Below are 24,851 nucleotides of genomic sequence, written 5' to 3' on the forward strand. Positions count from 1 at the left end.
TGGCTGCAAAATCCTCCTCTGTGGCCTAGCAGAACTGCCCCTCCCTTGGGGGTGGGGAGGTCAAAGAGCCTGCCATTGAGTTCCTGTCAGAAATAGTCCCTGTTCCCCTTACTATGGGAAACCAATTGGTTACTGAGCTACCACGGGATACATCCAAGAAGAGGTTCTACGTTATATGGTCCTTGGTGGAGTGTCAGTCTCAGAAAAGACCCCGTGCCCAGATATATTTGGTCCTTGTGGAGCTCCTATCCTTTCCACATCATACAAACTCCCCCTTCTTTCATATGATTCCCTGCACTCTGCCGAAGGTTTAGTTATGAGTCTTAGTGTTTACTTTGATACACTGCTAGGTAGAGTCTTTCAGAGGCCCTCTGTGGTAGACTCCTGTCTTGTTTCTTGTTTTCTCCTAAGTCCAATGTGCATCCCATTTGTCTTTCTAAGTGAGGATTGATCATCTTACCCCGTGTCCTCTTTATTGTTTATCTTCTTTAGGTATATAGATTTCATTATGTTTATCATATTTAATAGGTCTATATGAGTGAGTATATACCATGTGTGTCTTTATCCTTCTGGGATACCTCACTCAGAATGATCTTTTCTAGATCCCACCATTTGCCTGCAAATTTCATGATTTCCTCCTTTTTGATTGCTGAGTAGTATTCCATTGTGTAAAAATACCACAATTTCTGTATCCATTCCTCTGTTGATGGACATCTGGGTTGTTTCCAGGTTGTGGCTATTACAAATAAAGCTGCTACAAACACGGTTGAGCAAATGTCCTTGTTGTGTACTTGAGTAAATTTTGGGTATATGCCTAGGAGTGGTATAGCTGGGTCTTGATTTTTTTTATAATTTTAATTTCTGTTGAAAATAGATTCTTTCTGATCATAGCTTTCCTTCCCCAAGTCCTCCCAAATCTTCCTCAAGCCCACACCCACCCAAATCCGTGATCTTTCCTTCTCTTGCATTATAAAATAGACAACTAAAACAAACAAAGCATAATCGAACAAAACAAACAGAAAAAATGGCCAAAGAAAAAACACACAAACCCCCCACATATAATTGCCAAGACACATACTCATACAACAGAGAAATCACATATAAAACAAAATGGAAAACCATACTATATAAGAAGGAGTATGTTTGGTTGAGAAAACCAACCAACCAACCAACCAACCAACCAACCAACCAACCAACCAACCAACCAGTCAGCCAGCCAGCCAGCCAGCCAGCCAGCCAACCAAACAAACAAAATGCCCAGACAGGAAATTGTGAGATAAAAACCCTCCAAAGATGTCACTAAGAATGTTTTGTGTTGGCCATCTACTGCTGGGTGGGGCAGGCCCTTAAGTGTGGTTTGTATACTCCATGGGAATAAACTAATTTTCTTTCGTATGTAGTTGTTATTTGGAAGTTGCTTCAGGCTTAGAAAAGGGGGCTTTTGTCTACTCAGCACTGGAACCTTATCTGGTTGAGACATGTGCAGGCCCTGTGCTTGCAGACACAGTCTTTCTGAGTTCATAAGTGTGTCACTTCTGTTGTGTTTAGGTAGCATTGTTTCATTGGTGTCTTCTGTCCCCATTGGCGCTTAAACTCTTTCTGCCTCCTCTTCTGCAAGGTTCACTGAGCCCTGAGAAGAGAAACATGATGGACACATCTCATTTAGGATTGAGTATTCCAAGGTCTCTTACTCTTTGTACATTGTCTGGTTGTAGTTCTTGTCTACTACAGGAGAAAGCTGATGATGGCTGAGCAAGAATGACCTATGAATATAACAGAATGTTAGGAGTCATTTTATTGCTATGTTCCTTTAGCATAACAGTAGTATTTGGTCTTCCCCAAATCCATATCCCATTTAGCCCCAATTTCTTGGCCATTTGGGCAGTGTCAGGCATAATTTTCCTCTCATAGAATGGGCCTTAAATCTAATCAGATAATGGTTGGTAACTCCTGACAACCTTTGTGCCACTATTGCAGCAGTCATGCAGGCAGGTCATGCAGGCAGGTCACAATTGTAAATTGTAGAGTTTCCAGATGGGTTGGTAGTTTTCTTCTTTGGTAGAATGCATAGTACCTTCCAGTACCATGAATTCTAGATAGCAAGAGTAAAAGCCACAGATAGGCATCAGTTCCGCTTCTCCGTGTTCAATGAGTTACATAGGTGTTGTCTTCATGAATAGACTCTTGCCATCAGTTTGGAGAGCAACTAATAGCCTTGGGAATAGAGCATGGGTTATTTGGGGGGTTTGCATGAGGCCTCTGTGGCAAACAAGTAAATTAGATATAACCCATTCCCGGCACCAGAGGTTTCATTTGTCGGTGAGAAATGTGTAGTTTGGGATTTGTCTCCCCTGTTATTGGTGATTCCATTAGATTTCTTTCATACAGTTTATATTTTTTCTTCGTTTTTATTATTATTAATTACACTTTATTCATTTTGTATCCCCCCATAAGCCCCTCCCTCCTCCCCTCCCGGTCCCACCCTCCCCCCATTTCTGCATGCATGCCCCTCCCCAAGTCCACTGATAGGGGAGGTCCTCCTCTCCTTCTTTCTAATCTTAGTCTATCAGTTCTCATCAGAAGTGGCTGCATTGTCAGGGTTCTAGGTTATCTCCATGGATAGTCCTTGGTTGGAGTATGAGTCTCTAGGAAGTTCCCTGTGTTCAAATTTTCTTGTTCTGTTGCTCTCCTTGTGGAGTTCCTGTCCTCTCCAGCTCTTACTATTTCCCACTTCTTACATAAAATTCCATTCACTCTGCCCATCAGTTGGCCATCAGGCTCAGCATCTGCTTTGACAGTCTGCACAGCAGAGGCTTTCAGAGGCCCTCTGTGGCAGGTTCTGAGGTTGTTTCCTGTTTTCTTCTTCTGGCTTTCAGAGGCCCTCTGTAGCAGGTTCCTAGGTTGTTCCTATTTTCTTTTTCTTCTGATGTCCATCCTCTTTGCCTTTCAGGATGGGGATTGAGCATTTTTAGTTAGGGTCCTCTCTTTTGCTTAGTTTGTTTAGATGTTCAGATTTTAGTGGGTTTATTCTATGTCGTATGTTTATATGAGTGAGTATATACCATGTGTGTCTTTTTGCTTCTGGGACAACTCACTCAGGATGATCCTTTCCAGGTCCCACCATTTACCTGCAAATTTCATGATTTCCTTATTTTTCTTTTCTTTTTTTTTAAATTTTATTTTTCTCATTAGTTACATTTTGTTAATTCTGTATCCCAGCTGTATCCCTCATTCCCTCCCCAGTCCCACCCTGCCTCCCTCATCTCCTCCCTGCCCTTTTACAAGTCCACTGATAGGGGAGGACCTCCTCCCCTTTCATATGACTCCATTTTGTCAGGTATTTTCAGGACTGGCTGCAAAGTCCTCCTCTGTGGCCTAACAGTACTGCTCCTCCCTTGGGAGGTGGGGAGGTCAAAGAGCCAGTCATTGAGTTCCTGTTAGAAATAGTCCTTGTTCCCCTTACTATGGGAAACTAATTGATTACTGAGCTATCACAGGTCACATCCGAGCAGAGGTTCTAGGTTTTATCCTCTCATGGTCTTTGGTTGAGTGTCCATCTCAGGAAAGACCCTGTGCCCAGATATGTTTGGTCCTTGTGGAGCTCCTATCCTTTCCACATCAAACTCCCCTTCTTTCATATGATTTCCTGCACTCTACTGAGGGTTTGGTTATGAGTCTTAGTATCTACTTTGATACACTGCTAGGTAGAGTCTTTCAGATGCCTTCTGCGGTAGACTCCTGTCATACGTTCAATGCATATCCCATTTGTCTTTCTAAATGAGGATTGATCATCATACCTCGTGTCCACTTTCTTGATTATCTTCTTTAGGTGTGTAGATTTCATTATGTTTATCATATCTTGTAGGTCTATATAAGCGAGTATATACCAAGTTTGTCTTTCTCCTTCTGGGATACTTCACTCAGAATGATCTTTTCTAGATCCCACCATTTGCCTGCAAATTTCATGATTTCCTCTTTTTTGATTGCTGAGTAGTATTCCATTGTGTAAAAATACCACAATTTCTGTACCCATTCCTCCATTGATGGACATCAATGGGTTGTTTTCAGGTTTTGGCTATTACAAATAAAGCTGCTACAAACATGGTTGAGCAAATGTCCTTATTGTGTACTTGAGCAAATTTTGGGTATATGCCTAGCAGTGGTATAGCTGGGTCTTGAGGAAGCACTATTCCTAGTGGTCTGAAAAAGCGCTAGATTGACTACCAAAGTGGTTGTACAAGTTTACATTCCCACTAGCAATAGAGGAGGGTTCCTCTTTCTCCACAACCTCTCCAGCATGTGTTGTCACTTGAGGTTTTCATCTTGGCCATTCTGATGGGTGTAAGGTGAAATCTCAGGGTCGTTTTGATTTGCATTTCCCTGATGGCTAATGAGGATGAGCATTTCTTTAAGTGTTTCTCTGCCATTCTATATTCCTCTACAGAGAATTCTCTGTTTAGCTCTGCTTCCCATTTTTTAATTGGATTACGTGGTTTGTTGCTTTTCAGCTTCTTTAGTTCTTTATATATACTGGATATTAGCCCTCTGTCAAATAAAAGGTTGGTGAAGATTCTTTCCCAATCTGTGGGCAGTCGTTTTGTTTTGATGACGGTGTCCTTTGCTTTACAGAAGCTTTTCAGTTTCATGAGGTCCCATTTATTGATTGTTGCTCTTAAAGCCTGTGCTGTTGGAGTTCTGTTCAGGAAGTTGTCTCCTGTGCCAATGAGTTCTAGGCTGTTCCCCACTTTTTCTTCTAACAGATTTAGTGTATCTGGTTTTATGTTGAGGTCTTTGATCCACTTAGACTTTAGTTTTGTGCAGGGTGATAAATGTGGATCTATTTTCATTTTTCTGCATGTAGACATCCAATTAGACCAGCACCATTTGTTGAAGATGCTATCTTTTTTCCATTGAATGGTTTTGGCTTCTTTGTCAAAAATCGAGTATTCATAGGTACATGGGTTTATTTCTGGGTCTTCTATTGGGTTCCATTGATCCTCCTTTCTATTTCTATGCCAATACCATGTGGTTTTTATTACTATTGCTCTGTAGTACAGATTGAGATCAGGGATGGAGATACCTCCAGATGATCTGTTGTTGTACAGGGTTGTTTTGGAGATTCTGGGTTTTTTGTTTTTCCATAAGAAGCTGAGAATCTTTTTTTCAAGGTCTGAAAAGAATTGAGTTGGTATTTTGATGGGAATTGCGTTGAATCTGTAGATTGCTTTTGGCAGGATGGCCATTTTCACAATGTTAATCCTACCAATCCATGAGCATGGGAGATCTTTCCATCTTCTGAGATCTTCTTCAATTTCTTTCTTCAGAGACTTGAAGTTCTTCTCAAACAGGTCTTTCACTTGCTTGGTTAGAGTCAACCCAAGGTACTTTATGTTATTAGTGGCTATTGTGAAGGGTGTTGTTTCCCTAATTTCTTTCTCAGCCCTTTTGTCTTTTGTGTACAGGAGGGCTTTTGATTTTTTTTAAATTTTTTTATTAATTACACTTTATTCATTTTGTATCCCCCCATAAGCCCCTCCCTCCTCCCCTCCCGATCCCACCCTCCCTCCCCTTTCTGCATGCATGCCACTCCTCAAGTCCACTGACAGGGGAGGTTCTCCTCTTCTTTCTGATCTTAGTCTATCAGTTCTCATCAAAAGTGGCTGCATTGTCCTCTACTGTGGCCTGGTAAGGCTGTTCCCCCCTCAGGGGGAAGTGATCAACGAGCAGGCCAATCAGATTATGTCAGAGGCAGTCCCTCTTCCCATTACTATGTAACCCACTTGGACACTGAACTGCCATGGGCTACACCTGTGCAATGGTTCCATGTCATCTCCACGAATAGTCCTTGGTTGGAGTATGATTTTCTGGGAAGTTCCCTGTGTTCAAATTATCTTGTTCTGTTGCTCTCCTTGTGGAGTTCCTGTCCCCTCCAGCTCTTACTATTTCCCACTTCTTACATAAAATTCCATTCACTCTGCCCATCAGTTGGCCATCAGGCTCAGCATCTGCTTTGACAGTCTAGACTGCAGAGGCTTTCAGAGGCCCTCTGTGGCAGGTTTCAAGGTTGTTTCCTGTTTTCTTCTGGCTTTCAGAGGCCCTCTGTAGCAGGTTCCGAGGTTGTTTCCTATTTTCTTTTTCTTCTGATGTCCATCCTCTTTGCTTTTCAGGATGGGGATTGAACATTTTAGTTAGGGTCCTCTCTTTTGCTTAGTTTGTTTAGATGTACAGATTTTAGTGGGTTTATTCTATATTGTATGTTTATATGAGTGTTTATGTTTATAAAGTGTTATGTTTATGTGTTTTCCATGCGTGTCTTTTTGCTTCTGGGACAACTCACTCAGGATGATCCTTTCCAGGTCCCACCATTTACCTGCAAATTTCATGATTTCCTTATTTTTCATTGCTGAGTAATACTCCATTGTATAGATGTACCACAGTTTCTGCATCCATTCTTCAGTTGAGGGGCATCTGGGTTGTTTCCAGGTTGTGGCTATTACAAATAAAGCTGCTACAAACATGGTTGAGCAAATGTCCTTTTTGTGTACTTGCGCCTCTTTTGGGTATATGCCTAGGAGTGGTATGGCTGGATCTTGAGGAAGCGCTATTCCTAGTTGTCTGAGAAACGCCAGATTGATTTCCAGAGTGTTTGTACCAGTTTACATTCCCACCAGCAGTGGAGAAGGGTTCCCCTTTCTCCACAACCTCTCCATCATGTGTTGTCCCTTGAGTTTTTCATCTTGGCCATTCTGATGGGTGTAAGGTGAAATCTCAGGGTTGTTTTGATTTGCATTTCCCTAATGGCTAATGAGGTTGAGCATTTTTTTTAAGTGCTTCTCTGACATTCGATATTCCTCTGCAGAGAATTCTCTCTTTAGCTCTGTTCCCCATTTTTTTAAGTGGATTACTTGGTTTATTGCTTTTCAGCTTGTTTAGTTCTTTATATATATTGGATATGAGTCCTCAGTCAGATAAAGGGTTGGTGATGATTCTTTCCCAATCTGTAGGCAGTCATTTTGTTTTGATGACGGTGTCCTTTGTTTTACAGAAGCTTTTCAATTTCATGAGGTCCCATTTATTGATTGTTGCTCTTAGAGCCTGTGCTGTTGGTGTTCTGTTCAGGAAGTTTTCTCCTGTACCAATGAGTTCTAGGGTATTCCCCACTTTTTTTTCTAGCCGATTTAATATGTCTGGTTTTATGTTGAGGTCTTTGATCCACTTGGACTTCAGTTTTGTGCATGGTGATAATTATGGATCTATTTTCATTTTTCTACATGTAGACATCCAGTTGGACCAGCACCATTTGTTGAAGATGCTATCTTTTTTCCATTGTATGGTTTTGGCATCTTTGTCAAAAATCAGGTGTCCTTAAGTGTGTGGGTTTATTTCTGGGTCTTCTGTTCGATTCCATTGATCCACCATTCTGTTTCTGTGCCAGTACCATGCAGTTTTTATAACTGTTGCTCTATAGTACAGCTTGAGATCAGGGATGGAGATACCTCCAGAAGATCTTTTATTGTAGAGGATTGTTTTAGCAATTCTCGGCTTCTTGTTATTCCATCCGAAGTTGAGAATTTTTCTTTCCAGGTCTGTAAAGAATTGTGTTGGCAATTTGATGGGAATTGCATTAAATCTGTAGATTGCTTTTGGTAAGATGGCCATTTTTACTATGTTAATCCTGCCAAGCCATGAGCATGGGAGATCTTTCCATCTTCTCATATCTTCCTCTAATTCTTTCTTCAGAGACTTGAGATTTTTTTCATACAAGTCTTTGACTTGCTTGGTTAGGGTTACACCAAGGTACTTTATGTCATTTGTGGCTATTGTGAATGGTGTTGTTTCTCTAATTTCTTTCTCAGCCCTTTTGTCTTTGGTATACAGGAGGTCTACTGATTTTTTTGAGTTAATTTTGTATCCGGTCACTTTGCTGAAGGTGTTTATCAGCTGTAGGACTTCCCTGGTAGAGTTTTTGGGGTCACTCATGTATAATATCATTATCATCTGCCAATAGTGATAATTTGACTTCTTCCTTTCCCATCTGTATCCCCTTGATCTCATTCAACTTTCTTATTGCTCTAGCAAGGACTTCCAGCACTATGTTGAAGAGATATGGAGAGAGTGGGCAGCCTTGTCTTGTCCCTGATTTCAGTGGGATTGCTTTAAGTTTCTCTCCGTTCAGTTTGATGTTGGATATAGGCTTGCTTCATATCGCCTTTACTATGTTTAGATATGTGCCTTGTATCCCTGATCTCTCCAATACTTTAAACATGAATGGATGTTGGATTTTGTCAAATGCTTTTTCAGCATCTAGGGAGATTATCATGTGATTTTTTTTAATTTCAGTTTGTTAACATGGTGGATCACATTGATGGACTTCTGTATATTGAACCACCCCTGCATACATGGGATGAAGCTTACTTGGTCATAGTGGATAATATCTTTGATGTGTTCTTGTATTTGGTTTGCAAGTATTTTGTTAAGTATTTTTGCATGAATGTTCATAAAGAAGATTGGCCTGAAATTCTCTTTCTTTGTTGAGTCTTTGTGAGGTTTAGGTACCAAGGTGACTGTAGCTTTATAGAATGAGTTTGGTAATATTCCTTCCGCTTCTATTTTGTGGAATAGTTTGAAGAGAATTGGAGTTAGCTCTTCTTTGAAGGTCTGGTAGAATTCTGCGCTGAAGCCATCTGGTCCTGGGCTTTTTTTGGATGGGAGACTTTTGATGACTGCTTCTATTTCTTTGGGGGATATAGGACTATTTCATTGATTTACCTGGTCCTGATTCAGCTTTGGTAAGTCAAATCTATCAAGAAAATTGTCCATTTCATTTAGATTTTCAAATTTTGTGGCATATAAACTTTTGAAGTAAGTCCTAATGATTCTTTGGATTTCCTCACTGTCTGTAGTTATGTCCCCCTTTTCATTTCTGATTTTGTTGATTTGAGTGGTTTCTCTCTGCCTTTTAATTAGCTTGGCTAAGGGTTTGTCTATTTTGTTGATTTTCTCAAAGAACCAGCTCTTGGTTTCATTGATTCTTTGAATTGTTTTATTTGTTTCTAATTGATTGATTTCAGCCCTGAGTTTGATTATTTTTGCCGTCTACTCCTTTTTGGTGTGTCTGCTTCTTCTTTTTCTAGGGTATTTAAGTGGGCCATTAAGTTGCTTGATTGAGCTTTCTTGAATTTCTTCTTGAAGGCATTTTGTGCTATGAACTTTCCTCTTAGCACTGCTTTCATTGTGTCCCATAAGTTTGGGTATGTTGTGTCTTCATTTTCATTGAGTTCTAGGAAGACTTTAATTTCTTTCTTTGTTTCTTCCCTGACCCAGCTGTCATTTAGTAACAAGTTGTTTAGTTTCCATGTGTGTGTAGGCTTTTTGCTGTTTCTGTTGTTGTTGAAGTCCAGCTTTATTCCATGGTGATCAGACAGGATACAAGGGATTATTTCAGTCTTCTTGTATCTGTTGAGGCTTGCTTTGTGACCAACTATATGGTCTATTTTGGAGAAGGTTCCATGAGGTGCTGAGAAGAAGGTAAATTCTTTTGTGTTTGGGTGTAAAGTTCTGTAAATATCTGTGAGGTACATTTGATTCATGACCTCTGTCAGAGTTATTGTTTCTTTGTTTAATTTCTGTTTTGTTGACCTGTCCTTTGTTGAGAGTTGGGTGTTGAAGTCTCCCACTATCAATGTGTGGGGATCTATATGTAGTTTAAATTTTATCAATGTTTCTTTTATAAATGTGGGTGCTCTTGTATTTGGGGCATAGATGTTCAGGATTGTGATGTCTTCTTGGTGGAATTTTCCCTTGATGAATATGAAATGTCATTCCCCATCTCTTTTTATTAATTTTGGTTGAAAGTCTATTTTATCACTCCTCCTCCTTGTTTCTTGGGTCTGTTTGCTTGGAAAGTTGTCTTCCAACCTTTTACCCTCAGGTAATGTCTATTTTTGTGCCTTAGGTGTGTTTCTTGTATACAACAGATTGCTGGGTTTTGTTTACCTATCCATTCTGTTAATCTGTGTCTTTTTACTGGAGTGTTGAGTCCATTGATGTTGAGAGAGATTAATGACCAGTAGCTGTTAGATCCTTTGATTTTGATGTTGGCTGTGGTCATAAGGTTGTGTGCTTGGTTGCTTTTTGTTTTACTGTAGTAAGGTTAATTATTTCCTGTTTTTTCCTGACAGAAGCTAATTTTCTTGGGTTGTATTTTCCCTTCCAGTGTCTTCTGTAATGCTGGATTTGTGTAATGCTGGTATTGTTGAAATTTGTTTTTGTCATTGAATATCTTGTTTTCTCTGTCTATGAGGACTGAGAGTTTTGCAGGGTATAGTAGCCTGGGCTGACATCTGTGTTCTCTTAGGGTCTGCATGATATCTGTCCAGGCCCTTCTGGCTTTCATAGTCTCTGTTGAAAAGTCAGGTGTGATTCTAATGAGTTTGCCATTATATGTTACTTGGCCTTTTCCCCTTGCAGCTTTTAGTAATTTTTCTTTGTTCTATATGTTATTATGTGGCGGGAGGATTTTCTTTTCTGGTCAAATTTGTTGGGTGTTCTGTAGGCCTCATGTATTCTTATTGGCTTGTCCTTTAAGTTGGGGAAATTTTCTTCAATGAAAATGTTGAAAATATTTTTTGGGCCTTGGAGAAGTAAGTAAGTCTTCTTTTTCCTCTATACCTATTATTCTTAGGTTTTGTCTTTTCATATTGTCTTGGATTTCTTGGACGGTCTATGTCAGGAATTTTTTGGATTTAACATTTTCTTTGACAGATACATCGATTTCTTCCATTGTATCTTCTACACCTGAGATTCTTCCATCTCTTGTAGTCTTTTGGTTATGCTTAACTCTGTAGTTCCTGTTTTCTTCCCTAAATTCTTCCTCTCCATTATTTCCTCCATTTGTGTTTTCTTTAATTTTTCCAGTTCTATTTTCAGGTCTTGGGTTGTTTTGTTTACGTCCTTCACCTGTCTGATTGTATTTTCCTCTTTTTCTTTTAGTTCCTTCAACTCTGTTTCTTTTATTTCTTTCAGTGATTTAATTATTTCTTCTCTGAAGGCCGCAAACCCTTTGTCTGCATCTTCCCATATTTCTTCCGGGATGGCCATAATCTGCTTGTCTTTAACTTCCTCCATATCTTTACGGATAGCCATGATCTGTTTGGTTTTATCTTTCTCTAATTCTTTATGTATTTTATTTGTTTCCTCTATTATCCTCTTCATCAGCATAGATGTAAGGTCATCTTCTTGATTTTCTATTATGCTGCGTTGTCCTGGGCCGTTCGTCCCTGGATGGCTGGGTTCTGGAGATGCCATATTGCTATGTCTTTTATTGGTTGGCTTTTACGCTGACCTCTACCCATTGGGCTGTTTTAGGTGTTGGCTGTTAGTTTCTGTGCTTCCTGGAGTCCTGAGGTAGGGAGAATCCCCTTGGCCGGAAGATGATTTTTCCTGAAGGAGTCCTTCTCTGCTTTTTTGTATGGTCACTGTATGGCCAGTGTTTTTCAGGAATTGCCACTGTTCACCTCAGGTGTATAGCCCTGAGTCGTAGCTGTGGTCTTTGTTAGTCGGGCGGCGGGATCTCCTCTTACCCATAGAAGTTCTCAAGACAGCTACCCCACTGCTGGATTTCTCGTTACAAATTTAGGGAGCTGCTGCTGTTGTTACAGTTTTCCAGGTACAGTCCTCTTGAAGAACCTGCTGATTCCCTAGCTGTGGGGTTTTCTCCCAACAGGGAAACTCAGTCTGTTATCCTGGGGCACACAGTTCTGTCCCGGAAAGTGTGAGGAGCGCCCAGCAAGTCTCTGGGCCAGATGCTGAGTGCTCCGCTCTGGGCCTGGAGAATGTGCACCTAGGTTGAGTTGGCTCCTGGGGGCTTTGCTCAGGTCTGGATGCTGGGTGCCTCACTCTGGACCAGAAGCTGTGTGTCCCTGTCTGGGATGGCGGCTGCAGGCACTGCTCTGGTCCGGATGCTGTGGGTGTGGCCCTCTTAAAGGACCAGGGATTCCCACAATTTTGTCAGTCTAGCTAGGGATAACTGGTTGATCCTTGGCACAGTATCTGAGGGCTGCTGTAATGGCTCTCTGGCTTTTGTAGGTCTGAGGATGCAGCTGTGTACCGCAGTGCCCTAGGGGTACTCAATAATGGCGGCTGAGCACAGTGCTCCTGCCTGCATTAGAAAGCTTGAGCCTAGAATCTGCGTGAATCCAGAAAGTCTTTTGGTGCTGGGTATCCTGAGCGTTAGACCTGATAATCCCCCCCGCTGGGGGTTTCCTCCTGCCAGAGACACCCAGTCTTTGCTTTGGAGACCGCTGTTCTGTCTGGGGTGGTGAGTAGAACCCACAGGCACAGACACCCGCCCGTGGCTCCTCCTTTCTGGCCTTTGGGAGCCTGGGCGTCTGCCTAAACTGGATAATTTTCCTGAAACCTTTTTGGGGTGGGTGTGTCGGCTGAGTGCTCTGAGATTAGACTAACCGTTTCCCTCCCTGTGGGTTTGCACCTGACAGTGAAACTCAGTCTGTGGTGCCCTGGTGCCCTGGTGCCCTGGTGCGTACAGTTCTATCTGAGGCGGCGAATCAAGCGCACAGGCCGGCCTCTGTGCAGGCACCTGGGTCCCGGCTCTGGCTCTGGCTCCAGGCTGGCTTCTGGGGTACCCACGGAACCCGAGTCTTTTCCAGGGGATGTCTGGGTGACCTAAGGTTGGTCCCAATCTTTTCCTGCTCCGTGGGGTTATCTTTCGACTGGAAAATCCAGTCTGTGATGTTCTGGGCCCACAGTTCAGTCTGAGACAATGACAAGATCACGCTGGCGCATAGCTCTGTGCTGGCGACCAAGTGCCTGGCGGAACCAGGATCTCTTTCGTGGTATAGCCGGGTGAGTTAAAGCTGGTTGAATCCCCCACCGTGAGGTATCCTCTCACATGTGAAACACAATCACTTGTGTTTTATGGCCTCGAGTTCTGATTGCTGGTCACTGTGCCAATCCTGCTGTGCTGCTGCTCAGAATGAGAGTCCTCCTGGCGCCGCTATCTTTCCCCGCCCCATACAGTTTATATATTAAGATCCTTCTACTGTAGTAAGCTTCTGTATGAATTATCAAATGCCGCTTAGTTTTGGCTTTCCTTCCTAGTATTCCCTTTATTACTCCCTCTTTTCCTCCCATTCTATCTCCCATATCTATCCATAATTATATTCCTTTTCCCCTTCCTACAAAGATCCTTCCTTCTTCTACTAGTTTGTTACTCGATACCTAACCTCTGTGGTTATACATATTATAGTCTGCTTATCAAAGACTTAAAAGCTAACATCTACACATAAGAGAATAGATACCATATTTGTCTTTTTAGGCCTGAATTACTTTCACTTAGGATGATTTTTTTTCTAGTTTTATTCATTTATCTGGGAATTTCATGAATTCAGAGGGGTTTTTTGTTTTATTTCATGAGAAAATAATTTATTTTTCAAAAACCAAATGAATACCTACTATCATTCAAGCCAGTATAACTAAAATAATAATTAGAGAAATATACATTTGATATGAAAGAAAGGAGAGATTATTAAAGATTGAAGGACTAAGCATAGATGTGAAAATGGAATTGGGAATTTATGAGTTAACAAACACCAAGGGTGTTTGTAAAACCCTGAAGAAACCCACTATTTAGTAAGCTAATTTCAAAATACAAGTGTATGGAATAAAAAAAAAAAAAAACTCAAATGGAATTACCTTTCATTGGTGGACAATGTTGTCCACAGAATACATATTTATTCAAATATCAGTACAAAGAATGTAATTTTGTTTTTTTTATTAAATTTTTATTTTTTACATTAATTATATTTTATTCTCTTTGTATCCCAGCTGTAGCCCCCTCCCTCACTCCCTCCCTCACCCTCCCTCTCTCATATCCTCCCATGTCCCTCTCTAAATCCACTGATAGGGGAGGTCCTCCTCCCCTTCCATCTGACCCTGGCTTATCATGTCAGATCAGGACTGGCTGCATTGTCCTCTGTGGCCTAGCAAGGCTGTTCCTCACTCAGTTTGGGGGGGGGGTTGTCAAAGAGCCAGCCACTGAGTTCATGCCAGAGACAGTCCCTGTTGCCCTTACTAGGGAACCCACTTGGGATACTGAGCTGCCATGGCTACATCTGTGCCGGGGTTTTAGGTCCTCTCAATGCACTGTCCTTTGTTGGGGTATTATTCTCTTCAGGGATCCCAGGGCTCAGTTTTTAAGGCCCTGTTGGTCTCCTTTTGGAGCGCCTGTCCCTTTCTGGTCTTTCTATTTCCCCTTTCTTTCATAAGATTCCCTGTACTCTGCCCAGAGTTTGGTTATGAGTCTCAACCTGTGCTTCGATACCTCAATCAGTAGAGTCTCTCAGAGGCCATCTATGCTAGGCTCCTATCCTATTTCCTGTCTTCTCCTGCTTCCAATGTCTGTTGTGTTTATCCTTCTGAATGAGGATTGAACATATTCCCTAGTGTCTTTCTTGTTGTTTAGCTTCTTCAGTAGTATAGAATTTATTATGTTTATCCTATATTATGTGGCTAATATCCACTTTTGAATGAGTTTATACCATAAGTATAAGTATATCCTGGGTCACCTCACTCAGGATGATCTTTTGTAGTTTCCACCATTTGTCTGCAAATTTCACGATTTCCTTGTTTTTAATAGCTGAGTAGTATTTCATTGTGTAAATGTACCACAATTTCTATATCCATTCCTCAACTGAGAGACATCTAGGTTGTTTCCAGCTTCTGGCTATTATAAGTAGACCTGCCATGAACATGATTGTGAAAATGTCCTTGTGTACTTGAGCATATTTTGGACATATTCCTAGGAGTATTATAGCAGGATCTTGAGGTAGCACTATTCCTAATTCTGAAAAAGCACCAGATTGATTTCCAAAGTGGCTGTACAAGTTTACATTCCCATCAGCAATGGAGGAGGGTTCCCCTTTCTCCACAACCTTTCCAGCATGCTTTGTCATTTGAGTTTTTGATCTTAGCCATTCTGATGGGTGTAAGGTGAAATCTCAGGATTGTTTTGATTTGCAATTCCCTGATGACTAAGGACGTTGAACATTTCTTTAAGTGTTTCTCTGCATTTAGATATTCCTCTATAGAGAATTCTCTGTTTAGCTCTGTACTTGCTTTGTCACTTTTTAACTGCTTTAGTTCTTTATATTTTCTGCATATTAGCCCTCTGTCAGATATAGGGTTGGTGAAGATCCTTTCCCAATCGGTAGGCTGTTGTTTTGTTCTGACAACATTGTCCTTTGCTTTACAGAAGCTTTTCAGTTTCATGAGGTCCCATGTATTGATTGTTTATCTTAGAGCCTGTGCTGTTGTTGTTCTGTTCAAGAAGTTGTCTCCTGTGCCAATCAGTTCAATGGCTCTTCCCCACTTTTTCTTCTAATAGGTTTAGTGCATCTTGTTTTATGTTGAGGTGTTTGATCCACTTGAACTTTAGTTTTGTGCGGGGTGATAAATATGGATTTATTTGAATTTTCCTACATATAGACATCTAGTTAGTCCAGCACAATTTGTTGAAGATGCTATCCTTTTTCCGTCGTATGGTTTTGGCATCTTTGTAAAAATAAAGTATCTATAGGTGTTTGGGTTTATTTCTGGGTCTTCTATTCAATTCCATTGATCCACCATTCTGTTTATGTGCCAGTACCATGCAGTTTTTATTACTCTTGCTCTATAGTACAGCTTGAAATCAGAGATGGAGATATTTCCAGGAGATCTGTTATTGTACAGGATTGTCTCAGCAATTCTGTTTTTTGTTGTTGTTGTTGTTTTGCAATATGAAATTGAGAATTGTTCTTTCAAGTAAAGAATTGTGTCAGTATTTTGATGGTAATTGCATTGAATCTGTAGATTGCTTTTGGTAGGATGACCATTTTTACTATGTTAACCCTACCTATCCATGAGTATAAGAGATCTTTCCATGTTCTCACATCTTCTTCAATTTCTTTCTTTAGAAACTTGAAGTTTATTTCATACAGGTCTTTCACATGCTTGGTTAGAGTCACTCCAAGGTACTTTATGTTCTTTGTGGATATTGTAAAGGGTGTTGTTTCCTTAATTTCCCTTTCAGCCCTTTTATCATTTGTATACAGGAGGGCTACTGATTTTTTTTTTTTTTTTTTTAGTTAATTTTGTATCCAGCCACTTTTCTGAAGGCGTTTATCAGCTGAGGGAGTTCTCTAATGGAATTTTTGCGGTCACTAATGTATACTATCATATCATCTGCAAATGGTGATACTTTGACTTCTTTTCCAGTGTGTGTTCCCTTGATCTCCTTTAGTTGTCTTATTGCTCTAGCTAGGACTTCAAGTACTATGTTGAAGAGGTATGAAGAGAGTGGGAAGCCTTTCCTTGTCCCTGATTTCAGTGGGATTGATTTAAATTTCTCTATGTTTAGTTTGATGTTGGCAATAGGCTGCTATATATTGCCTTTACTGTGTTTAGGTAAGTGCCTTGTATCCCTGATCTCTCCAAAACATTTAACATGAATGGATATTGGATTTTGTCAAATGCTTTTTCAGCACCTAAGGAGATGATCATGTGGTTTTTTTCCCCCTACTGTTTTGATTATGTGACAGATTACATTGATGGATTTCCATATATTGAACCATCCCTGAAGGTCTATGATGAAGCCTACTTGATCATGGTAGATGATATCTTTCAGGTGTTCTTGGATTTGGTTTGCGAGTATTTTATTGAGTATTTTTGTGTCAATGTTCATAAGAGAGATAGGTCTGAAATTCTTTTTTTGTTGGTTTTTTTGTGGTTTAGGTATCAAGGGTACTGTGGTCTCATAGGATGAGTTTGGTAATGTTCCTTTTGTTTTTATTTTGTGAAATAGTTTGGAGAATATTGGTGTTAGCTCCTCTCTGAAGGTCTGGTAGAATTTCCACCGAAACCATCAGGCCCTGGGCTTTTCTTGGCACAGAGATTTGATGACTCCTATTTCCTTGGGCAATATATGACTGTTTAATCTATTTACCTGATCTTGGTTTAGCTTTGGCAAATGAACTCTATCAAGAAAATTGTCCATTTCCTTTACATTTTTAAATTTTGTGCCACATAGGCTTTTGAAGTAAGACTAAGACTTAATCATTCTTTGAATTACTTTAGTGTCTGTCGTTATGTCCCTCTTTTCATTTCTTATTTTGGTGATTTGGATAGTGTCTCTCAGCCTTTTAGTTAGTTTGGCAAAGGGTTTCTCTATCTTGTTGATTTTCTCAAAGAACCAGCTCTTGGTTTCATGGATTCTTTGAATTGTTCTCTTTGTTTCTAATTTATTGATTTCAGCCCTGTGTTTGAGTATTTCCAAGGTTCCACTCCTCTTGGGTGTATGTGCTTCTTTTTTTTCTAGGGCTTTCAGGTGTGCCATTAATTTGCTTATATGAGCTGTCTCAAACTTCTTTCTGAAGGCACTTAATACTATTAGCTTTCCTTTTAGCACTGCTTTCATTGTGTCCCATAAATTTGGGTAATTTGTGTCTTTATTTTCATTGAATTTTAGGAAGTCTCTAATTTTTTTTTTTGTTTTACCCTGATCCAGCTGTCATTGAGTAGAGAGTTTCTTAGTTTCCATGTGTATGTAGGCTTTTTGCTATTTTTGTTGCTGTTGAGTTCTAGTTTTAGGCCATGATAGTCTGATAAGATACAAGGGAATATTTCATTCTTCTTGTAGCTGTTGATGCTTGCTTTGTGTCTGACTATATGTTCAATTTTGGAAAATGTTCTGTGGGGTTCAGGGAGAAAGGTTTACTCTTTTGAGTTTGGGTGAAAAGTTCTGTATACATCTGTTATGTCCATTTGATTTAGGACCTCTGTAAGTGTCATTATTTCCCTATTTAGCTTCTGTCTAGATGATTTGTCCCTTAGTGAGACTGGGTTGTTGAAGTGTCCCACTTTTAAGTTCTTGGGATCTAAGTGTGATGTTAGTAATGTTTCATTTATGAATGCAGGCGTTCCTGTATTTGGTGCATAGATGTTCAGGATTTTTCCTTTGATGAGAATGAAGTGTCCCTTCTCACCTTTTTTGATTAATTTTCATTGAAAGTCTATTTTATTAGATATTAGGATAGCTACCCCAGCTTGTTTTCTGGGTCCATTGGCTTGAAAAATATTTTTCCAGCCCTTTAGTCTGAGGTAGTGTCTGTCATTGTTGCAAAGGTGTGTTTTTTGGGTGCATCAGACCGTTGGATCTTGTTTACACAACCATTCTGTTAGTCTGTATCTGTTTATTGGAGAGTTGAGTCCATTGATGTTGATAGTTAATAGTGACCAATGAATGTTAGTTCCTTTTTGTGGAGTTGGTGGTTATAGTGTGTTTGTATGTTTGTTTTCTTTTGATTTTTTTTTTTTTTGTTGTTGTTGTGAGGTTATCTATGTCTTTTGTTTTCTTGGCTGTAGGTGATGTCATTAGATGGGAGTTTTCCAGCTAGTATCTTTTGTAGGGCTGTGTGGCTGTGCAGATATTGTTTAAGTTTAGTTTTGTCATGGAATATTTTCTTTTCTCCATATATGTTGATTGAAAGTTTTGCTGGGTATAGTAGTCTGGTTTGACATCTGTGTTTTCTTAGAGTCTGCATGACATCTGCCCAGGCCCTTCTGGCTTTCGTAGTTTCTGTTGAGAAGTCTGGTGTGATTCTGATAGATCTCCCTTTGTATGTTACTTAGCCTTTTTCATTTGCTGCTTTTAATTTTTCTTTGTTTTGTAGATTTACTTTTTTGACTATTATGTGATGTGAGGAGTTTCTTTTCTGGTCTAGTCTATTTGGTGTTCTATAAGCCTATTGTATGTTTAAGAACATCTCTTTCTTAAGTTGAGAAAATTTTCTTCTATAATTTTTCTTGAAAATATTTTCTGGACCTTGGAGCCTGGAATCTTCTTTTTTATCTATTCCTATTCTTAAGTTTTGTCTTTTCATGGTGTGCTTGATTTCTTGGATGTATTATGTTTGGGACTTTTAAAAAAAATAAAATTATTTTTTATTTGAGAGATGTTTCAATTTCTACAATTGTATCTTTCATGCCTGAGATTCTCTACTCCATCCCTTGTATTCTATTGGTGATGCTTACCTTTGTGGTTCCTGATCTTTTCTCTAAGTTCTCCAGCTCCAGTGCTTTGTCTGTTTGTGTTTTCTTTATTGATTCTAATTCTGTTTTCATGCTTGTACCATTTCCTTTATCTATTTGAACCTGGATTCCTGTATTTTCATGATGGTATCTATTTTTTTCATTCATTTCCTCTTTATGTGCCTCTATTTGTGTATATATATTTGCCTTTATTTCTTTGAGAGCTTTGTTCACTTCCTCTTTATGTGCCTGTGACAACTGGATAAGCATTGATCTAAAATAATTTTCCTGTGTTTCTGATAAATTAAAATATCCATTGATTTTGGGGGTTGCTGGTGAAGCCATGATATCCTGATTTTTGTTGGATGTGTTCTTATGCCTACTTCTAGCCATCTGGTGGTCAGTAGCCATTGTTGATTGTTCCTGGAACCTGTACTGCTCACTTTGTCTGTTTGTTGCTGGAGTCTGGAGTGTTCTTCACGAAGATGAGAGAGGTCCACTGGTTTGAAATAGGGTGTCAGTGTTTCAGATGCAGCTAAGGGAGGAAAGCTAAGGGAGCAGGCGCAAGTATGCAAGTGCAGGAGTGTGTGTGGAGGTGTACCTACCTGGAAGGGTGAAGTGAAAAGGAGAAGCAAGCAGAAGTGCAGGTTGTAGTGTAGGTGTAGGTTGCACAGGTGCAGTGCACATGTGCAAGTGCCTAGAATGGCTCAGTGGCCCCCAGGCCTGTGGAGGTATGGATTTTTTTATTCAATTTTTATTTTTTATATTAATTACAGTTTATTTACTTTGTATCCCAGCTGTAGCCTCCTCCCTCATTCTCTCCCAATACCACCCTCCCTTCCTCATGTACTCTCTGCCTCTCTCTAAGTCCACTGATAGGGGAGGTCCTCCTCCCCTTCCATCTGACCTTAGCTTATCAGGTCTCTTCAGGACTGGCTGCAATGTCCTCTTCTGTGGCTTAGCAAGGCTGCTTCTCCCTTGGGGGTGGGGAGGTCAAAGAGCCAGCCACTGAGTCCATGTCAGAGACAGTCCCTGTTCCCCTTACTAGTGTACCCACTTGGATACTGAGCTGCCATGGGCTCCATCTGAGCAGGAGATCTAGGTTATATCCTTGCATGGTCCTTGTTTGGAGAATCAGTCTCAGAAAAGATCCCTGTATCCAGATATATTTGGATCTTGAGCTCTTGTCCTTTCTAACTAACTAACTAACTAACTAACTAACTAACTAACTAACTAACTAACTAAAAGAGGACTAACTCCTCTTTTCATGTGATTCCCTGCACTCTGCCCAAGTTTTGGTTAGGAGTCTCAGCATCTGCTTTGATACACTGCTGGGTAGAGTCTTTCAGAGGCCCTCTGTGGTAGGCTCCTGTCCTGTTACTTATTTTCTCCTACTTCCAATGTTCATTCCATTTGTCTTTCTAACTGAGGATTGATCATCTTACCCCGGGTCCTCCTCCTTGTTTAGCTTCTTTAGGTGTACAGACTTTAGTTTGTTTATCTATCTTATAGGTCTAGTATTCACTTATACGTGAGTATATACTGTGTGTGTCTTTCTTCTGGGATACTTCACTCAGGATGATATTTTCTAGATCCCACCATTTGCCTGAAAATTTCATGATTTCCTTGTTTTTAATTGCTGAGTAATATTTCATTGTGTAAATTTACTCAATTTCTGTATCCATTCCTCTGTTGAGGGACATCTGGGTTGTTTCCAGGTTCTGGCTACTACGAGTAAAGCTACTATGAACATGGTTGAGAAAATATCTTTGTTGTGTACTTTGAGCATCTTTTGGATATATGCCTAGGAGTGGTATAGCTGGATCTTGAGGAAGCACTATTCCTAATTGTCTGAGAAAGTGCCAGGTTTATTTCCAAAGTGGTTGTACAAGTTTACATTCCCATCAGCAATGGAGAAGCGTTCCTCTTTCTCAAAGTGGAGAAGAGCCTGGTACTCATTGGCACAGGAGACAACTTCCTGAACAGAACACCAACCGCAGAGGCTCTCAGAGGAACAATGAATAAATGAGACCTCATGAAACTGAAAAGCTTCTGTAAAGCAAAAGACACTGTCATCAGAACAAAACAACAGCCTACCGACTGGGAAAGGATCTTCACCAACCCTATATCTGACAGAGGGCTAATATACAGAATATATAAAGAACTGAAGAAGGTAAACAGCAACAAATCAAGCAATCCAATTAAAAAATGGGGTATGGACTTAAACAGAGAATTCTCTGTAGAGGAATATTGAATGTCAGAGAAACACTTAAAGAAATGTTCAACGTCCTTACTCATCAGGGAATTGCAAATCAAAACTACCCTGAGATTTCACCTTACTCTCATCAGAATGGCTAAGATCAAAAACTGTGGAGGTATTGTGCTCCAAGTACTCATATCTGCCTAAGCTGCACCATCTTGTCCCAGGAATTGTTTCCCTGAATCCAGTGGAAAACGCACAGAACAGGGGCTTCAGTGTTCAGAAGGCTGTCTCAGAGATCCCTCTGTTGCCCACTGCGGGGGTGTGGGTGGGAGGGATCAGATGTCTGGCTGTTAGTGTAGAGGCATCCCAGTGGTGCTCTGTATTTCTAGCAGAAGAAATCACTAGTAGGCACTGCGAATATTCACTTGCAGGCGTGTGTGGCAAGCCTAGAGGGCCTGTGAACTCACTGGTAGGCATAAGTAGTAAACTTAGAGAGCCCACAGTTTTCTCTTCTTAGATGTGGGTCACTGTTAGAGTAAGGAGGTGCCCTGTACCTGGGTTACGTGCTCCTTGCTGCTGCTGTTGCACTGCTGGAGTAAGTGAATGTGCAGTTGAGATGCAGGGGTGAATGTTCGCCACTCTGAGACCTCTGGAAATGTCCACAGGAGGTCTGGATCCAATCTGTCCCAGGTCACAGGTTGTCCCCTCAAAGTCCATGTTCTTGCTTCAGCCGCCTATCTACTCACCAGTTTTGGAGTTTCAGATCTTCTGCTTTCAGAAACCCTGAGCACTGGTGGCCACCATCTTGGAGCTGAGTATAAATACATTTTAAAATTAAAATTAAAAAATTTTTTAAAACAAACACTCTGAGATGTTGCTTGCAGCTGTGTTGATTATATTCTGAGTATGGTAATGAAATATATTTAAACATTGTAATTGTATTCCATTACTTTTGGGACCTATCAGCTGTGGCATTCTTCCGTTGTAGCCATGGAAGAGCTTTTTACTTAATGGAAAAGCTGCTAACATTTATATGGTATCAGAGTTTGACTTGCACAAGTAACATTCTATACTTTTCAACATTTCTGTATATGAAGAACCATAGGCCATGTTATCTGTCTTTACATTATAGAAAGCTGTCTCCCGAGAGACCTAGTCTTATTGTCTGCAGGTCATTATACAAAAATAAAGTTTTATTCCTCAAGTGAGAGTTGGTATTTGAATATACTTACAAAGAAAAGGGAATCTTTGAAGCCTTCACTTCAAATAACATGTATGATTATATTGGCAAGTATTGATTAGTTATTATTGATAACTCTCGAGATATATGTGTGTATTACAGAGAGAGTAAAGTGGTGAATAAATAAGAAATGTTGATATGTTCACTCCAGTTATTTTCTGTGTAGCTCTCTGAAATAAATAAATGTTGAATAAATTTTTATGAGGAAAAACCACACAACCATGAATTGTTACCTTATTTGTTGTGTTTTCTAAACTGCTACTGAAATGTTCCAGAAAAATTCAAACTCTATATTCCTATGATTATAACAGTGTGTTCTAATTACCTTTTTCTGGAAGCAGAAGATGTTCTTCACGGAGGTCATTAGTAGCTAACATCTGTTTACTCTGAAAATGTTATGTTCATATTGATTGTTGATGTCATGGAATATTATTTTGGTCTATTAATAGTGCTGAGAAACTCTTCAACTCAGTTGAAGTTTCTGGGATTGATTCACAAGAATTAGTGGAAGGCTTACAGGCAAATCACATCATGTTCTGTCATTGAGCCAGAGCAGGAGAGACTGCCACTCATTTCCAAAGGTTAAGAGACACTAGGTAATTATGAGAATAAAATCAGAAAGGGTGATCCTGAGGACGTACAGCTATAGTCTGGAAAGAACACAGGGTGTGGAATAGTGTGGTGAGATACAGGCAGAAGATAGAGCAAAGAACATGGCAGCCAGAAGAGAGTCAAATACAACCTTTAACTTACTCTGAGTAATTTATATTTTTATATAAAATTGGATAGCTGGAAATTTTCTAAACTAGATTTTATTAAATTATTCATTAGAATAGTAGCTATTATTTTCAAACTTAGTGTGATCCGTACTGCATTTTCCAGAGCTCCCTCCCCTTACCAAAATGTAAAAGAAATGACCTGGGAAGGCATACATTCTTACAGAGATAGGTTATAGAAGGAAATAGACCAAGTAATGTTCATGTGGTCATGATCCTAAATGGTTAGTATATTAACAATAAATATTAACAATGTTGAAAATTAAATATTTAATGATAGTAAATGCTTAAAATAGTAAAATACACCAAAGGGGTAATATAAGAAAAGTATACATGGCTATATTTATAAACAGAGTGGTAAATTGGATATAATAATTATTAAGTAAATTCACAATTAATCAGACTTAGAGGAAAACAATCTATGAGTGAACATCAATCATGAAATCAAAATATGAAGAAAAACTTTAAGAAAGAAAAAAATTAAAATTCAATACCAATTCATGATAAAAACAAATACCCAAGAATAGAGGCAAGATTTTGTAACTGGTGGAAGATCATGAAATAATTAAAACATGTTTTTTGTGGTAAAATATAGAGTTTTCAATACTAAGAATTTTGATTACCAAAAGTAACTTTTATTTTATTGGGTCACAAAAAATATCTTGGCTCTGGGGAATGAGAGAAGCATTGGCATGCAGCTCCTGATGGGTTGGTTATTGGAATAGTTCTGAGTACATTCAGAACAACTGAATCTTTGAATGTGCTCCTCTTGTGTCTCCTAAAGAATCTTGGTTTTAGGATCTCAAGGGCAGGCTCTTTGACCTCCTCACCCGCCCCCCCCCCCCAGGGGAGGAGCAGTCCTGTTAGGCCACAGAGGAGGACTTTGCAGCCAGCCCTGAAGATACCTGATAAAACAGGGTCAAATGAAGGGGGAGGAGGTCCTCCCCTATCAGTGGACTTGGAAAGGGGCAGGGAGGAGACCAAGGAGGGAGTGTGGGGTTGGGGAGGGAATGAGGGAACGGGATACAGCTGGGACACAGAGTTAACAAAATGTAACTAATAAGAAAAAAAAAAAAAGATATATCCTAAAGAAAAAAAAAAAGAATCTTGGTTTAATGGGTTCCCTAGTAATGGAAACAGGGACTGTCTCTGACATGAACCCAGTGACTGGCTCTTTGATCACCTCCCCCTGATGGGGGAGCAACCTTTCCAGGCCACAGAGGAGGACGATGCAGCCAGTCCTGATGAGACCTGATAGGCTAGGGTCAGGTAGAAGGGGAGGAGGACCTCCCCTATCAGTGGATTAGGGGAAGAACATGGCAGAAGAAGAGGGAGGGCGAGGATGAGATTAGGGGATGAAGAAGGGGGCTACAGCTGGGATACAAAATGAATAAATTGTAATTAATTAAAAAATTAATTAATTAAAAAAACAATCTTGGTTTATCATGGTTCTTTTTAAGCAGAGTCTGACAAAATGCATAGTTGTTAAAAGTCAATAATTATATATATATAGTAACTTTTAAACCACATTATTACTTCTATTTAGTAT

The 24,851-nt window shown here is 39.9% G+C and overlaps 1 protein-coding gene and 1 non-coding gene across 2 annotated transcripts in view; both read left to right on the forward strand.

The window, feature by feature from the left end:
- Positions 1-24,851, forward strand: part of Zpbp (zona pellucida binding protein) — a 186,565-nt gene that overhangs the window by 30,839 nt on the left and 130,875 nt on the right. The gene's annotated exons all lie outside the window — the stretch shown is intronic.
- LOC129689202 (small nucleolar RNA SNORA24) lies at positions 22,228-22,354 on the forward strand. The gene has a single exon (XR_008722069.1). It is a non-coding gene; the product is annotated as a small nucleolar RNA SNORA24 (small nucleolar RNA).

The sequence above is a fragment of the Psammomys obesus genome, unplaced genomic scaffold (assembly GCF_907164565.1).
Source record: "Psammomys obesus unplaced genomic scaffold, mPsaObe1.curated_primary_1811, whole genome shotgun sequence".
Lineage (NCBI taxonomy): Eukaryota > Metazoa > Chordata > Mammalia > Rodentia > Muridae > Psammomys > Psammomys obesus.